The following is an 18,312-nucleotide window of genomic DNA, read 5'->3' as shown; positions in this document are numbered from 1 at the left end:
AAAGCTACACAGGAAAATGAAAAGGCTACAAAGGTAGCATACCACTCACCAGTCTCTAAGGGATGTGGCTCACTCAGACTGTTAAGCTAACTGACCCTTGACAGTGTTTTATGCGAGGACTTTTAATTAATTCACAGGTTTGATTATTTTACTGGCAATAGTAATATTTTCTAGATAGAGCATGAAAAGACAGACAGACCTATGGGTAACCCAGTCAGAGAGTAGCACTAAATCAACTGAAAGGCTCTGAAAGAAACCTTCAGCTTCCCTGTCAGCAGTCATTGAGTACATTGTAGAACAGTTGGCAAGATGTTCAATTGCATCTCATCGCTTCTTTCTCTGGCTTTCTCTTTATAAAAATTATTTCCTCCTGATATCACCAGATGCACAATAACTAGGCTAAAAAAAACCTAAGCTTGCTCTCCAATGCAATCCTCCCACATCTTTTTCCCATCTGGAGTTCAAGCCTATGCAGGAATATTGCAACATTTCTGTAGGCTTTTCATCATGATTTCTTAAGAAAAGCTTCTTTTTAACTCTAAAAAAAAAAACCAACACCACAAGTTTTTCTTTCCCCTGTGACATACAACGTATGCCAATGAACTATATTACAAATGAGGACTTTAATATCATGCACAAAAATGCTACAAGTTATTAGAAAAGGAATACAGAAGTTCAAGTCCCCTAGATGCTAAACTGGAATGCCTTATACTTGGAATTTTTCTAATTCCCCAAGCTTCAGAGAATCTTCTCTTTTTTCCACAGTAAGTTGCATATCATAGTGAATTATGGGAAAAAAAATGTAGTATAACACTATTCTATTTTCTTTTTGTATATTCCCTACAATATGTGCTTTACAGGAAAAATAACAACAAGAACCACCCCAGCAGTTTATAATGCATGCTAAATGAATGCTAGTTTTCTTTCTCTCTCTCTCTCTTTATATATATATCATAGTAGTATCATAGTATCGTGCAAGTTGGAAGGGATCTCAGAGATCATCGAGTCCAACTCCCGGGATTCAAGCTCTCTGTGTAGCAAAGCGGCACTTCTACCACTTGCGCCACAGGGGGGATTCGAACCCAGGCCATTTATATATATATATAAATCACTACCCTAAATTCTCATCAATAATTCTAGAAACTCAGAGCCAAAGAACTTGTTTACACAGATTTCAGAAAAGGAAGACCATATAGACCAGTCACTTCCACCACTCTGGGAAACAACCCCATGTGCTTTAATTCAGTTATGCCTGATAATACCTTTGGGATTATCAAGTTCTACAATCACATCCACGTTTTTTTACTGATCTGTGAGCTGTGGGTGCACAAATTTCATCTCCATTATTGCAAACAGTTTGAGTAAAATAACTACAACAAACACATTTGCAATATGTACTGCAGCTAGAATATTTTCATACTCTAGCTGCTTGAAGCAGGAGATTTGTGCACATATCAAATAGCTATTCAAAGAGTAAAATATTCATTTCAATGAGCTAACTAAATGCAGTATTTTAACCTTACACAAATAACGATTGAAGTATAAGTTACATACAGTATTCCAAACTGATACACGTCAGTGAGCTGCCCAAACTCTTCATATTCAAAAAAACACAAACTGAGAAGAAAATAACAGAGGGGGAAAAGCATTTTTCAGAACAAACACCAATTTCTCAAAGCTCTACAGCAATATAAGCTAATATCAGTACATTTCTGCATACTTCCCCAAAAACATTTTAGTCTAGGATTATTAAACTGTGTAAATCCCCTTGGATTACAGGGAAAGTCCTAAGAAGGCAAATCAATGACTAAGATCAAAACTTTGTCACAGCAAACTCATATTCCAAACAAATTATTTCTGATAAAGTAATCTAATCTTCCCTTTACATTTCAAAGGAAAAGACAACTTAAGCACTGTTTAATCAATCAGTACCATCTTAGGCTGAATCATTTATACTGACGTAGGTGTCCACCTCCAAAATAATCTCAACTTCAAGTCCCAACATCACCTCTTGCACTTTAATGGTAGAGCGCAGCCTTGGATATTCCATCTCGAAGATTCAGTGATGGTATTGCACATACTGATCCAGGTTTATAAATACCTGAAGTGTGGGAGCCATAGTGGCGAGGCTGGTCTCTTTTCAGTAGTGCGTGGGGACAGGACTAGGGGAAATGGGCTGAAACTTCAGCATAGGAAGTTCCGCACGAATGTGCGCAAGAACTTCTTTACAGTGAGGGTGACGGAGCACTGGAACAGGCTGCCCAGGGAGGTGGTGGAGTCTCCTTCTCTGGAGATATTCAAGACCCGTCTGGACGCCTACCTGTGCGATGTGGTGTAGGGAGCCTGCTTTGGCAGGGGGGTTGGACTTGATGATCTCTAGAGGTCCCTTCCAACCCCTATAATTCTGTGATTCTGTGATCACAGCTTAACAGATCTGTAACAGAGGCTGCAAACGTCTTCCTGCAAGACTTTCATCAAGACATGTGAAGTGGTAAATCAATTTTAGAACATGAAAAGACTTGACAAAAGACTATCTCACACACCGCAAATTAATACCGAATTTAGAACCAGTGTCAGTTCAGGCTCCCTAGAACACTCCCCAGATACTGCACTGCATTACATAAAGGTGATATTCATTTCGAAGATGCACATAAAGGCCACATCACACCATCCTAAAACGAGAAAACTTGCTTCAAGATCCCACCTTAACAAGTCATCCCATATACCGTTTCACACTTCCACTTTCATACTCAAGATTAATGTAATCAGTAAGCTGTATCTTCCCTCACCTCATATGAGAAGCACGAGGGCTTTTAAAATTATTTCATTTTACTTCCTACGCAGTAGAGCAGGGGCTGGAAAAGGCATCACACCACCATGAGAAGCAAAAGCTCTTTGCTGATGTGTCCCTAGAGCAGAAACCATCTGGCTACAACTTGATGTGACACCTTCAGTTTTGGTATGACAGAACACTTTCAAATCAACATTTGAGATCACAGAAAACTAGTGCGCAAGTCAAGATTTAACTATAAATTAATACTCACTTTAATAATAAAAAATCATTTTAAAAGTGTGACATCAGCTAAGCTACTCTTTTGTAGACATCTTACACCTGCAAATACAAAATACACAACAGATGTTGGAGAAAGGACCAGCTATTCTTCCCTCCTTTCCCGCAGATTGAAATATCATTTTTGCACAGGAAAACAAATAGTGTCACTGCTGGAAGGTGATTACACTCTTATACCTTTTGAACACATTTGGTTCTGCTGACATGTATATAAATATCAAGAAATCAAAATGCGTATAACAGAACACGTCAAAGCTTTGATGCTGTTCTGCTCCAGTTACATTATGACACGGGAAAAGCGGAGGAGCTAAGAAACTCTAACCTGGTGCAAAACCTTTTCACTAGTTTGGCAATTGATCAAGGAAATCAAAATATTGGACTGCTTCCAAAGAGAACTGAACTTCCACATTTTGTAGCTGACAGTAATTAAATGTTGGGTGGATGTCCTGTGCTAGAAAACAGACAAGGAGCCCACAGCTTCTTCTGAACAGTCCTCATAAACAACTCCCTCAGTAGTTAAGGAAGCTTCTTACTTCCTCAGTTCCAACAGAAGACTGGGTGACATTTCAACCTACCTGAACCCAGACTGACAGCAGAGACAGATCTCAGCATTTTTTTTTAATTATTTTTAATTTTAATTAAGAAAGTCCTATGCAATACTGCTGTTTTTTCAATTAACATATCACCTCAGGGACAATCCATCTTCAAGAAAAATGAGGTGTGATTTGGTACTTGTCATACCAAATTCTCCCTTTAAACTAAATAGAGCAAAATTATTTTCAGTTCTGGTAAACAAGCAGTTTCCACTACATTTTATACTACATTAAAAATAAGCTTCTGGATTTTGTAGTCAGAATTGCATTGGTACCTTTTTCATTTTCTACACCTAAATGAAGTCAATAAGCATCAGCAGGACTTAAAACAACCATACTCTTCCTAGAGGCAAAGAAGGGGATCAAACACTGCTCAAATTACCATTACGGGTATCACTAGATAGTTACCATCGCTAGAAGTATGTGTTACAAAAGCTTTTCCAAGTCTTAGCTTCAAAGATTTTAAGATTTAAAGATGACAAATTCCAACAGAAGCAAGCCATTTTTAAAGAGAAAGGTTCATTCTCTAAGTCAAAACTGCCTTCCTATTCGTTACAAGCCCTTAGATCATTTTGCACGTCATAGATAGATGATGGTGCCTGTCTCTAACTTTTAAGCTGAGAACTAAAACATAGGGAAACTTGAATGTTTTCAATTTCCATTCTCCATCATGTGGTTCAATGCAAGTTTGCACAGTGCAGAACAGCATATTCATCCAAAACAAAAACTGTTTGTTTTTTTTCCCCTCCAACTCCAGAGATGCCAGAAATATTTGAAAGTCGCTAATTTTCCCTAGAAGAGGGTCACAATAGTCCCTGTCTGAGTACTACGGCCAACCCTATCCAAATGGAGAAAGACCATTACTAAATGCTAATGACTGCCTTATAGGAGATGAAGAGGGATTCTCATTTCTTCCTTTATTGCAGCTTTTCCCATAGCTTTTTCCCATGTTTCATGACTTCAGTTACTGGCTTTTTGCAACAGAAGTTTTTCTTCCTTTTGTTATTCAGCAGACAGATTGGAAAAATATCCCTTCCCGCATGCATCCTTACAACAATATGTACTTAATATACTTGTATTGGCTGTGTGCTACCAGAATTGTTTCAGAGCTTCGAGGAAAAAAAGCCACAAAAAACAAAAAACTAAAAGTAAACTAAATCCCAAATGGAGTCCATGTCAGTTTTGGAATAAGTAGCTTCCTATCATCACTCTTGGCCTTCAGCTTAAGATGATAAAAATATGGCACAGAACGCCCACACTCAAATCAAAATGACTTCAGTGGTTATAACAGATTTCAGGTATCCGTTAAGTAGGCAGAAAGGCACAATTAAGCAATGGCACGTGCCTCAGACAACTTCTATTTTCTCTTAAAAATTGATAAGAAAAATGTAGTTTTCTTATAACTCAGAACAATAGTATAAGGTTGTGGTTACCAAAGAAAGAAAAACTTCAGTAATCTAAAAACAGCTTTGCCAGAAGACTTCAAGCCATTCCTATTTAGTTCCAGGAGCCAGTGTACAAACTAGGCGCACTTCTTATAAATATCATTGCCACTCTTGTCCTGAAACTTAAGCTTTTTGATTCAGAAGTGCAGCTGAATAGTGCATAATATATACAGGCTTAAAAAACAACTGCACACACACATTTCAACCTCCAAAAAAAAAACAACCCAAAAAACTAATAGCACTATTAAAAATAAATGTGTGTGACTAAAATGTGAGAATAAAAGCATGTTTTCACTTTCTATTAAAGTGCATCGAATAAGGTGTAAGTATTTACAGAAGGGATCAAATGAGATGAACAGCACAAAAATTTCAGTCTATTTACTTACCTGAGTAGTATTTTCTGTCTACCTCAGTTGTAGTTGAGGAGGGGGCTGCATCTAACTGCAATTCGCAGCATGGGAGAATATGTTTGCATATTACCCAGAAAGAGGCTGAGGGAGAACCATACCATTAAAACCACCACCACAGCACTATTACCTTTTACCTGGAAATACTACTGGCCTGAAGTAAATGCTCTGGTATGCTCAAATTAGGGATCTTGAAATCCTATTTGTTCCTCCAAGTTTAGGTTTTTAACTGTCTCTCTTAGAAAAAGTGGTACACTTTAAAACAAATAGAAATCTCTCTATCGTTATCAAAGTTCAAAATCTGTCCCAAATGCAAAACCGACAATAATGATTAAGGACTAGAAGTCAAAATGATACCCTAACACCATACATGTTTTCATCCAACTCTGTGATGAATTTGAAGTAGTCTGGCTAGCAGAACACTGTTCAAGAATTGCACAGGGGCCATAGTGGCTACAAGCCAAGGGGGGGGGGGGAAGGGAATGGAAGGGAGGGGAGGAGACGAATGATTCCTAAGTTTAAATTACATGGAATAAAGCAATATTACTGTGACATATTCTAATACAAAGAAATAGTGATTTGAGGCTTTGTTGGATGCTTAACTCTTAAGTATTGCCAAGCAGCTTCCAGCTAAAGAGACTTCATACTGGAGGGTTGGGGAAAGGAAACCCTTTCTGTCATGTCAGATTAAAATATAAAACCATTTACCTTTCAAATATTTCAGCTGAAACCTCTCCGCAACTTTGTGAAGTTATGTTAAGAGACCACTTCCCTTTACTTCCATTGGAGTCCATATTTTTCTTACTTGCCCAAGCAAGAGCGAAGACCCACTCATTGGTGGGACAAACATGATTGATTACACAGGGTCAAATACAAGACATGTCTGGCCTTGCCTCCATTTTGTGTGAGCATTTAATGTAACCCCCCAGCCTTCAACCACATCACCAGTCCCTCCATTACAAACTTGGGTTGGGTGGAATTAGCCACGTCAGAGGGAGAAGAGCTGTGGTTTAGTCTAGACACAGCATTTCCCCTTTCCTTTAATATGGTGCCGCTTCCAAAGATCCTTTATTATGCTGTGAGGAGGAGATTCAAGTGCACAGGACCACAAAAGGAAAAAATTGCTAGTTCAAAAGGCAAAAATTTTCTTTAAAAAAAAACCCACAGCTTGTAAGCAAAGCAGCTCTGGTACAATTTGGTGTTGACCAGACCTTTATTTCCTCATAGGTTTTGTTCACACTTGGAAAGGTAGAACTAAGCACCCTGAACCCACCTCCTACAACTACAGACCTGCTACTGATATCACTGCTAACTAGTTCTCTACAAAGGGCAGATGAGCACGTATGTTTAAACAAGATTCCACCTCAGTGGTTCCAGTTCTGGAAAACTATTCCCTGCTTCAAGTTCCGACAAGGCCCACCAGTGTTTTTGGACATTTAAATATCGTGGTTGCCAAAGCAATTTTCATAGACTACAATTGGCTGAGGCACCACAATCATTCTTAAATGCTGACACTGTGCTGGACAAAACCTTCATGACCTGAAGAGAAACTCTTGCAACACTCTGCTAGAAGCTGCTGTTAAGAATCATTCTTAATTTCCAAGGTGCATGTATTTCAACTACCTGCCAGCAAGCCACTACAGGGCTAAGTAAGACCTGCCTTTTACTGTGCAGCCCTCCCTGCATTTTTCAACATTTCCAGGTGTGAAATTACACTAAAAGTAGTAAAGTGAACCCAAGCTTTCACTACTTCAGGAAGACTTCTATTTAAAAATAGCCCTCGCTGCTGCTGGATGAACTCCAGATATTCACTGCATGTGCATTTAGTACCAGAAATGAAAACAGATTAGTAAGCACTTGTTTCTGAGTCTACCTCTAACGTGCCACGTCAGTGTGATTTTAATGAAACATGTCCACCATTGCTGATTGTTAGAACAACAGCAGAGCACTTTTACCACCCAGTACATCTCTCTGCTGGTCCTCTTCTCAAGTTTAAATCATTCTTCTTTTTCTTTTTAAATGGTAGTCAATAAGATGTAATCACTTGATTAAACTGACCCTTTTCCACTGCTACACAGGAAAAAAGAATATTAGCTTCATTTTCCATCGGCTATAAAGACCTAATAGTCAACTACAAATCAAAACAGTTCCAGATTTAGTGGGTAATCACATTGTGTCAGGATCTTTCAGTCAGACTTGTTCTGGCCTGTATTCCTAGTCCCAAGAATGGCAGTTTGTGACAGGCAGGTCATCATGTACTTACTCATGCACTGATAGGAGGTGACTATATTAATCAAACAGTAGAAGGAAACCAAAGACTTCTCAGTGTAAAGCTGTATTTTCACATGATGCAGAAGATCTGCACCCTAGTATGAAAACATTCAGCTTTTCCTGGATCTTTAGGACCACCTTCTCAACAACAAACCTCATGCCCTCCCATGCACCCTCTACCTCCACACTAGCAGTATTAGCTTCCTTCATGCATCCTAGCCCATATTTTAAGGTTCTTACTGATACCCAAGCTAGAATGAAGAAATCTTACTGAGTCCAACTAAAATTGATGCGGGCAGTAAGATCTTGTTCTGAGAACTTTCCACTTTTATTTCAAAACTAGGTGAGTAACTTTCTGGTTGCATGAACACTAAGAAAAATTAAGATACCAAATACGTTCCTTTGTGTAGCCGTATGGTCATTTTAGTTTGAAATTCTTTGGGAAGAGCTCATATTTCAGCATCATAAAAATACCAGGACTTCCATTTCTCTCCTTACAAACAGCAAGCCAACTCCTACTCACTAATTCCAAGAAATCTGACTAAAATACAAGCCTGCTGTAACTGCACATTCAGAGAGTACACACAGGAACACCTTGCTGTCTCCACATTAGTGCAACACAATGATTAGTGATACGTTGAACTAACAATTCCTTGAAACTTAATAGCAGGTTGCAGCACTACACAGAATAAGTGTTTCTACATTAGAAATACCACGGTGTGAGATGAACCAAAAACACTGGAAATGCTTAAGGCACTATATAGTTGAGCCACCTTGTGGCATATTTCTCACACTACAACACTACACGTATTCAACAATACTGTGATTTTCTGGGTCTGTCCAATTCAGGCTGAGATACAGGCACGTAGAAAGCAAAAAAGCCAGCATGCTCACAAAGCAGTACTCCCTTTAGATAACATGAACTTTTGAAGTTAAACTACGTAAGACCATCTAACAGCTAGCATCAGTTGAATTGTTTAAACAACTGGTGATTTCAGCCAATAGCTCCCCACAAAGTAACCTACCACGTAAGTCCTTAAAATCCAAATTTGGGCTATACATATGCAAACCCTTAAGACAAAACAGTTGTGGTCCATATCATTTGGGATAATGCTTAGCGAGATGAGTAAATTCCTCTCCAAAATGATTACGTTTAAGAAAAGGCATTCTTACATTTTATGAAGAATATTTTCACATGAAAGAATGTTCATGTAGTCATACATTATCTCTGAAATTGAGCTCTGTGATCCAAGGTTGGCTGTGAAATTGTTGGCTTAATAAAATTAAACACAGTAAAACAAACATGAAATAAAATGTAGCATTGCTACTACATAAAACCTCCGAGCACGAGTGGCATATCAAGAAAATACATACACATGAACTCTCTAGAACCTGCACACACAGGGCATCTAACAAGTAAAGGGATTTAGATCCTTGTTCATCACTGTATGCTACACATACTAGTCATAAATTTCTTCTGTTGGTATATAATGTGAAGAATAAGAAGATACCACCACGCCAACTGCAAACCATTCTGGACTCTTCAGAACTATTTCCAAAGAAAAAGAAGCCACAGGGAAAAAAAAAGGACCAGACCTGACAGATAAGATCTGGGAAGTACAACACACAACTTCTGGACAAACAACATGGTCCATTTCTACACAGTACCTGCAAGCCACGTGCTTTACATCAGCACTAAAAGTTCAGATATAATGAAGACTTACAAGGCCTTATATGATTTTATAGTCTTTCTACAGTAATCTGAACTACTGGTAAGTAGCATCATTAGGATTAGACATAGGAGATTCCTCCCTGAAACACCTATACTATGGGTAATAGAACGATATCTATTTATTTTTATTAAATCAGACATTAAACATCTCTGTAATCACCTGGCTTGGACAATTTGCCCAACTTCTGATATTTAATGCTTAAATTAAACCTAAAGTTGCTTGTTCATCTTATGTGAGCAGGATGCTTTACAAGCTTTATGCTGGTATTTAAGAGCAAATCAAAATGAATATAAAAATGAGTAATGAATGTTAAGTAAAGACTGTGTAATATATCAACTTTGGGATTCCATACTGTTTTGCTCCTGAAGTAATAAAAAAACAACATTGAAAGAGGGCATACTTTTATATGAATACAAGTGTTAAGATGTCAGGCTACCAGTCAGTACCTTCAAAGAAATTGTATCTCCTGTTTAGTTGTAGAAGTAATGGTACAAATTGGACAGAATTATCAAAATGAGTAAGGAGCATTCAGTAACAAAGCAGAGAAAGACAACTCTGACATGCTGGTAGATTAATCCCAAGCTGAAACTCTTTGGAAGACAGGCTTTGAATACCATACCAGGATTCAGTGCAAATACACTCATTCACCTACATAGCTTCATTTTTTGGTAAAGGTTAAGTTCAACTGGTTTCTTGCAAAACATATCAGTGCTTCCCACAATCAAAACACAGACAGGCATTGTGAAAGCTGCTTTCAGGCAACACATGAAGTTAGGTTTTAAGTCTGTAATTCAGATCATAGCATCGCTCAGGAAGGAAAGGGCTTATACACACAGGGTCTCTACACACAGTAATTAGGCAGCACAAAAACTCCTGTTAACTTTGCAGGCAGATGAGATGTGAATCAGCTGTTTCAGAACAGCCTCTAATCTTGTTTTAGAGAATATTCAGCTCTCTTCAGTAAGAGGAAATGCATCTCTCCTGTCTAGACATCCAATTTAAAAAGAGCACAACACTTTTTCAATTTCAATTAAAGAATAACAAGTGCCAGGAACTTCTTTTATCTAACATTTTTGAGACTCATACAAGTAGCTTTATTCATGAAACCAAGCCTGTAAATACAAACTACTTTTTTCCTCCCTCAACTGCTTCAGTATGGTAAATTTAATGACTTGTTTTACATAAAAATGCCACATAGTCTTCTATTGTAGTCATGCTTCTCATGTTTATATATTTATCCATTGTTAAGTTTTTGTAGACATTATGAGAATTATCATTCGAGTTCCATAACTGAGATTTTCCTATGACATGTTTGATGGAAAGTTATGGTTTGATGAATAGCATCACAAACTGAAGTTCTCTGCAGAAGTACCTGCATACAAAACCACATAACAATGCTGCAAGGCTCACATGCTAACACCAGCATGTATTTGCACATGGGTTCAGCATTAAAGTGTTAAGAAAAAAAAAACACGAATTGCAGACACCAGCTGTAGTCCAACAATCCCTATGCCTGTGTTCTCTTAACTATGACCTCAATGTAACTACAAAGAACAAGCAACACATGGTTGACAAGTAAAAGGTATCAGACTTCTGAGAAGATTTCAGACTTTTTATATTTATTTTTTACTAAAAGGAACAAACAAGAAAATCTATAATCTTAAATTATCCTGAGCTAAGCAGTCCCATGGCTATATGATCTATACGGTACTGACATTCACTAAGAATGTGATCAAATCACAGAACTCTAAGGAGTGGGGGAAGCTCAGCATACATGTATATTTGTGGTTTTGGGTGTTGGTTTTTTTTGTTAAGTACAAAAGTAACTGTACATGAGCACCATTTCTTCAAGCTTATGCATCATTAAAGTAATAATAAAGGAGCCCAAGTAACATGCTGATTTCCTCAGTCAATCAGAGAATAAGCCATTGTGGTAAACCGTGGCATGAGCACAGGTCAACTTTTAAAGAAAACTCCAGCATTAGACTTAGGCTTTTAGTACTACAGTTACTTTTCACTTCATTTTAATGTATCAGCTGCATTGACATAAAGAAAAAACCTTCCCAATTTCTACTTTTCAAGTGTAATTTGAGAGAAGCCAGCTAAGGCTGGCAATACATATTTACTTTCAACTGAAGTGTTTTAACACTGAGAAGTAATTTTATTCCATAATAAAGAATACAGAAAACTAGAAACAAGTTTTCCCATTGGCAGACCAAAGACAATTTGGCAAAGGAGCTTTAGTATAGTCCCAAGTCAATGCATTTGTGAACCGTTCTCTCAGTACATTTATTGCAATTGTTCATAAAAACATTTTGCCAAGAATCTGATAAGGACAGCTCAAATTAAAGACAAGCTGTTTTATACAAGCGGTAGGATACTTTTTAGTCAAGTGAAATCTGCCCCCAAGGGACCTGTCAAACCTGTAATTCTTTTTAAAGTGTCTTAGCTGTTTCTGAAATTACATATGGCATTTAAACTAGCCATTTTATTAAGACCATGCTTGGGTTGTACATTATGTAGTGTCCAACACACTGCTAGAGCACTGTAACAGTATGTTTACCAGATAAATATCTTCAAGACATAACAGCTAACTTGCTAACAACTCATGGACCATTAAAAATGACAGTTTAGAAGTGCTTTTGTAGTGAGAATGAAAGATAACACTTCAAGACTAATATTCTGGGCCACAGATCTGGTCTTTATTGGTAGGGTTGCATAATATCTAGGGTATACTTTGCTGCTATAAATAAAGGGGAAAAAAATCAGTTTATAGCGAGGGAAAATGACTCACAGTCATCACACTTCTCCCAATGCATGGGAGAGTAACTCTCTCCATATTTTCTAGACCTTTTACTCTTATTCCCATATCAAATATTACTTGAAAATGGTGGTAGTGTGTTAGTTTTTTTTAGAACACCACAGAAATTGTGTTCACTTCTAGGACAACAAAAGTCTCAGATAATTTGGTTATAAACGGTGCTCAGCCTCTCCCTGTATTTAATAGAAGTTGTAAAAGGTAACAAAACTGAACAGTCACATTTATTGGCAGAGATAACCGCTTAACAGTAGGGACTTGTCTTAACCCAAGTTGTCAACAGCTTCCAGCCTTGATAGAGTCATTTGGTTGAATAACTTAATTGTATTCTGACAGAAAAATTGAGAGGTTTTAAATGTAGTAAAAATGATCTCCTACTTCTGTGAAAAAGCACCACTTCTCACTGTCTCTCTGTAATACTGGGTTTATTACTTGATACAGAAATAGCTCTACTTGAGCTAGTTAGGAGCCTTCCAAACAACCAAATGAGTTTTTACAAGGAGAGTTCTGACTAAGGTTTCATGGGAACACACTGGAGAGCGTGTTTCACCAGGAAAAGAAAAATACTGTGAAGGTTTGATTTAGTATATGGAGTTCAGCTTCAGGGTCCTTCCCGCCATTAAGTACTTGGGGCAGCATGTCTTTGATAGCATCATCTCTTATCTGACTGGGATGACTATACCAAGTCAAGGCAATCTTCAGATCTGAAAATTTAGCAGGAGACAACCCAAGTCACAGGTTATCTGCTGTTCTGGAACAAGTTTCAAGCTTGCACAGCTGGAATCACATAAGTGAACAAATATAAATTGAATTTATCATCTCTAACTACTCATCTAAGTACCTAGTTAGTGGATGATAAAATTATTTTCCTTTGTCTCAGAATATACCATACCAATAGCCTTAGTTCATACAAATAATCCTGTTTCACTCCTAAATAAACAAACAGTTCTGAAGAAAATTTTCCCTTCAGAAACTAAATTTCAATGCTATACCATATATATATACTATTGAAACAACTACAGTTGTTTCAGTACATTATCTGGGTTCTACTAGCAGTCTACAACAGAAAAATCAGTCTGCACAGAACCTCGTATTATCTGAAAGCACTGTCAAAAATAAAGTCATTGAGATACTCTTTACAAGTACTTATGATCCACTCAAACGACAAGCATTTGGCTATTTTTATATCTTTACCTCACTGAAACTGTTCAAAAATCTTACAAAAGCAAATAAAATTAAAAAAATAATAATCAAATCCGCTTTTACAGTCTTAAGATTAAAGGCTGTGAGATGGTCTGAGGAAGGATTGTAACCAATCCCAGATAAAATCTTGGAGAAGGTTCTCTATCGTATAAAGCAAGAAAAGCCATTGCAGAAAATAGGTGGATTATTTTCCTCCTGTCATGAGATGTCTCTATAGCACGTTTGCTTACAGAACAATATCTTTCTCTGTACTTATCAATGTTCTTTTACCCTATTTTACTGATCTTAGTAAGATAAAGACAACACATCCAAGAGCAAAAGGGTCTAAATTTGCTTAGAGGGTGTAGTACTCCTTTCAAAAAACAGAAATGTTTCAGAAATAATGAGTTTCCTAAGAAAAAAATATGTACATTTCTAAGCCATGAACACAAAGACAGTCAAACTTGATACTTTAATGAGTTTTGGTTTTTTTAATGCTTTTTGGCACCAATAACATACTTAAAACCCAGCACAAATCTTCCCATTGCACACTGCCCTGCTTTGACAAAAATGAAGGGTTACAGACAACCACTACAATTTTCAGTTCATTTTAATTAAGCTGAAATTCATGAGCTTTTTCCCCAGTGCAGGGAAGTTCTTAACATTTTAGTAGCCCTGCTACTATTTCTGAAGATTTCATATCTCTGCTAAACCAACCTTTGGGTCTTGGTTGTTGTATATCCCCAGATCACCTCATAATATAGCTTCAATAGTTTAGGCAATGACTTAGGTGAGTTATTTCTTTATATCAAAATATTATTTAACAGATCTTTAGAAAAGCATGTATAGTTTTTTCTTGTTTTTTCTTTTTTTTTTTTTTTTTTTTTTTTTTAAAGACATTTATCTTTAAAATACCACAACACAGGACAGAGATTAAGTGTTACACAACCCTCTGGACCTAGAGTCTTCCTCCTACACAACACCAAACAGGTGGCATTAATTGCGTCCAAGCACACAGCAAACAGAAACAAGGTACACTGATAACAAGACTACCGTTATGAGTACCAACACCTGCTATTAAAAATCTACCTTGACTTACAGATAAGCTTATGCTAGGAATAACCGCTCTGTGACATTTTCTACTTTGTTTTATTTGCCTTCTAGTGAAGGTGCAGGTAGCTACTATTTCCAAGAAGGAAAAATAGGGGGAAGTGGAAAGTTCAGTGTAAGTACAGAAATTTTTAACAGCTTTAAGAATCCAGCTTCAATGATAAATCTGCTTGAATAACTGATTTCCCAGAATTTGCACTGGCTGCTGGTTGCAAGACAGCCCTACTTCCATTTTTACAGTGCAAAGAGTGGACAGCAAGAAAAAAAAGGTTGTTTTAGGGTAGATTAACTGCCCTGTAGAGTGGAGGGTAAAACCAACCACTTGGTGCCTTAGTTCTCTTCCTTCAATGCCTGTGCATAAAAAAAAACTATTTTTCCCAAAAACTAACAAGAGTGCTGCTTCTCTTCTTAAATGTGGTAAACTTTTATTTAAATTTTAACATAATTTACATCTATGTATTGCAGAGTTGGAATAATACAAGTATAGTTATGTACAGTTGGAATAATACAAGTATAGTTGTAAATAGATAGCCAGAGGGTATCTAAGGAAAAGACTCACCAACTCTGAGGCCTTCAGTCAAGATGAATGCTTACTGATGTTGAGGATCACCACAAGAACTCTACAAAGGAACAATCTCCAGAAAGAGATGTTACCTTAGTGGTGCTACCTTAAATGGGATTTGGGAGAGGTCCACCCCTTCCAGGAGCACAGCTGAATTACTTTCACTTGTGCTCCCACAGCTGACTCGTTTCTTGCCTCAGATGGTTAATCAGAGGTTCAGGCTGTGATCAACAGTTTCCCTTACACTTCACCCCTTCACAGCGTGAACCAATGATTAGGCGAGCTTTTCCTTATTACAGAGATTCAACATATCACAACGCTTATACAAATTCCTGCCGCAATGCATGTTGACACAATTCAAGCGATGACTGATAGAAGTTCATGGTTTTCCATGGGCCAGTGCTTGATTGGTGTTACTGGAGTCAAGCAATCATGAGGTGCATGTCCATCTGTGTTTCATCAGTCCCATGTGGATCACCACAGCTGACTTGTTGCTTGCCTCAGATGGTTAATCAGAGGTTCAAGTCTGTGATCAACAGTTTCCCTTACATATATCTATTTGTTTCTATACAACAAATGCCCTTTAATTAGTTTCATTACTAGATTAAGTTCATAAATTAAAGCAGTGATAGCTACATATCTGAAAGACAGTAGGAAGTCTATAAACTCACGGAAGCTGCTGGCTAGGTACCTGGGACAGTACCTGCTCAACAGCAGCATCTTAAGAGTATATTCTTCATGTCCATTAGACTTCAGTTCAATTGCAAGTTCTTTAAGAACTGGGAGTGACCCTGAATAGAAAATCTGGAGGAAAAATAAGCCTTCCAATCTATAAAACATGAAGAAAAAGACCAGCAGTCACTTTTTTTGGCAGGAAGATTTCACTCAGAACAATGGACCTGGAAAGAGCCACCGCTGCTATAGACAATGAAGCAGACTATGGAAAAAGCCCCCTGCCCACACTTAATACCAGTGATTACCTGATAGGCAGTATGCTTCCCTTCTGTTTTTGGCTGAAGCCCAGCGCCTGAACTCCTACCTTCACTCTCTGCCCCAGGCAAGTTAAAACTGGTGCTAATAAAAGGATTTCCAATTGCTGTTTCTTATATTTAACTGAGTCCACATTGACACAGGTCACAGGAAAATATAATCATGGAGTAAAGAAGCAGAGAACTACTAATTCATAGCCTGTATGCATTTATACACAGTATATATTTTTAATAGGCCTTGATAATTAACTCATTTTCTAAAGGAGTAATGAGTACAGGGATAAAAATAAAATAAAATCCTAAGTGTTTGACAAAAGTCAATGGCCTTTACTGCACAATCGAAACCAAGGTTCCATCACAATGTAAGCAACAAAGTTTCTCATTTCCTAAGGTGCCTACTATCCCAATAAGAAGAAAATAAGGTACAGGCAGAATAAAATCTTAATACATTTGGATTTGTTAGAAAGCACATCCACAAACAAAGACTTTGGTACAATACTAGGAACCCCAGTTTGCTACAACTATAAATTGTTTTCTCATGGAGAAGCTTTGAAGGAAGGAAAAACATTTAGATCAATCAGGAGCAATTTCAATTTTAAGGAATTTTAGCATACTACTCCAAGAAAAAAAAAAAATGGACACATGTACAATGAGGTACATAATATTCAATATAGAAAAGATCATATTAACCTAGCATTATTATTATATGAAAGCTACAGATAGTATCCAGTACAGATAGTCTTTAAAAGAAGCATACCTTGAGCCATTCATGAATTTATGTTTTAATGATTCATATGTAATAAGCACAATGCTGTCACAAATGCGCTTTACATTCCTAGCGGTTATTATCCTAGATTGCTGATCATTTCGTTAAACTCCACCACACTTTCAAAAAACCCCACAATAAGCCACTCATTTGGCACATCCATCATCATAGAGAAAAAGGTATTAAAAAGAAGAGAGCTCACATCTAATTACAAAATTGCAAAAAGATTTACAGATACTTTTCTAGTTCCGTATTTCCCAGGTCTGCTAGCACATTGTTTTAAGGTCTGTCATTTTCTTAATTACCTGGAATACTTAGTAGTCCGAAAAGAAACTGTAAAGAAAATAACCCTTAAACTAAAAGATAAAAATCTAACATCTACAGACATCAAAAAAGCATTTGCAGCAGCCTCCCACAGTGGCCCTACTGTAGTACATACAGTGGAATTTGGCATTTTCTCTCGAGCAAGTCAATAACAGGAACTCAATCATAAATGCCCTGGTTTCCGGCTAGTACAGTGCTTGCAGCTGCACTGCCTAATGAGGCAGGGGCACACACATTTAAATAGCAGCTGGCTGAGAAGCCCAGAGAAGGTCAGAAGTTTGTTTTTAGTCAAAACAGAATTATTTGCTAGAGAATAAACATTCTCTTGACATTGACTTATGGAAGATGCAGCTCTTCCACTAATTCTTACAGAAAGAGTACCAGATCTCTAGAACAAATTAATATGGACATATTTAACTGGTGTTGAAGATTGCTAGCCTTTTAAGTTAGAAACTGAAAAGTCAGTTTTCCATTGCTACTTCAAAAAAGAAACCTCTGAATACATCAAGCCTAAGATTCTTCTTACCACCTTTTACTCAGCTTCATTTTGACATGTTTTGTGAGACCTTTTCTATCAGTTGACTGTGTTTGAATGAAGTCCTACAGCATTCATAGGTACAACAAGTATTGTGTGATTTCTGTACTAGAGCTTCCTCAACAGTTTGGGTACTGCATGTCTAAGAATCATTTAAGAACTAATTTAAGAAAGTCTTTGTAATGAAGCTCCCCTTCTATAAAGAAAAAATTGTTATGAACCTAAATATCTAGTTTTGATGCCCAGTAAAAGAAAAAAAGAAAATAATAATCCATGACTTTAACACATACATAATAATTTTTGTTTTTTAAGATGTCTTCTAAAGCACCGACATCACGTCCTGTAAACAGGCTGCTCAAGTTTTAGTTTGGTGGGGAATTTTCAATCTCACCTCAAGAATCCAGATTTGGAGCAAAGTCCCCTTCTGTGGTTAAGCGGTCTTATTCACATTCAACACACTGCAATCACTTGATTCAGCTTTATAAATCCAAAAGCAGTTTCTGAATG

General features: G+C 37.2%; 1 protein-coding gene across 2 annotated transcripts in view; it reads right to left on the bottom strand.

Moving 5' to 3' along the window:
• The window catches only part of GMDS (GDP-mannose 4,6-dehydratase), a 392,147-nt gene that overhangs the window by 352,894 nt on the left and 20,941 nt on the right, over positions 1 to 18,312 (bottom strand). Inside the window, exon 1 of one of the 2 annotated variants that reach the window (XM_072328599.1) lies at positions 15,189 to 15,277. The exons of the other annotated variant lie outside the window; for it this stretch is intronic. The gene's annotated coding sequence lies outside the window, so the exon portion shown is untranslated. Of the gene's footprint in view, positions 1 to 15,188; positions 15,278 to 18,312 lie in introns of those variants that run through there. 2 annotated transcript variants of the gene reach the window in all.

Source organism: Excalfactoria chinensis, chromosome 2 (assembly GCF_039878825.1).
Source record: "Excalfactoria chinensis isolate bCotChi1 chromosome 2, bCotChi1.hap2, whole genome shotgun sequence".
In the NCBI taxonomy this organism is placed as follows: domain Eukaryota; kingdom Metazoa; phylum Chordata; class Aves; order Galliformes; family Phasianidae; genus Excalfactoria; species Excalfactoria chinensis.
The sequence above is the reverse complement of the archived record's forward strand: the minus strand, read 5'-3'. Positions and strand labels throughout refer to the sequence as shown.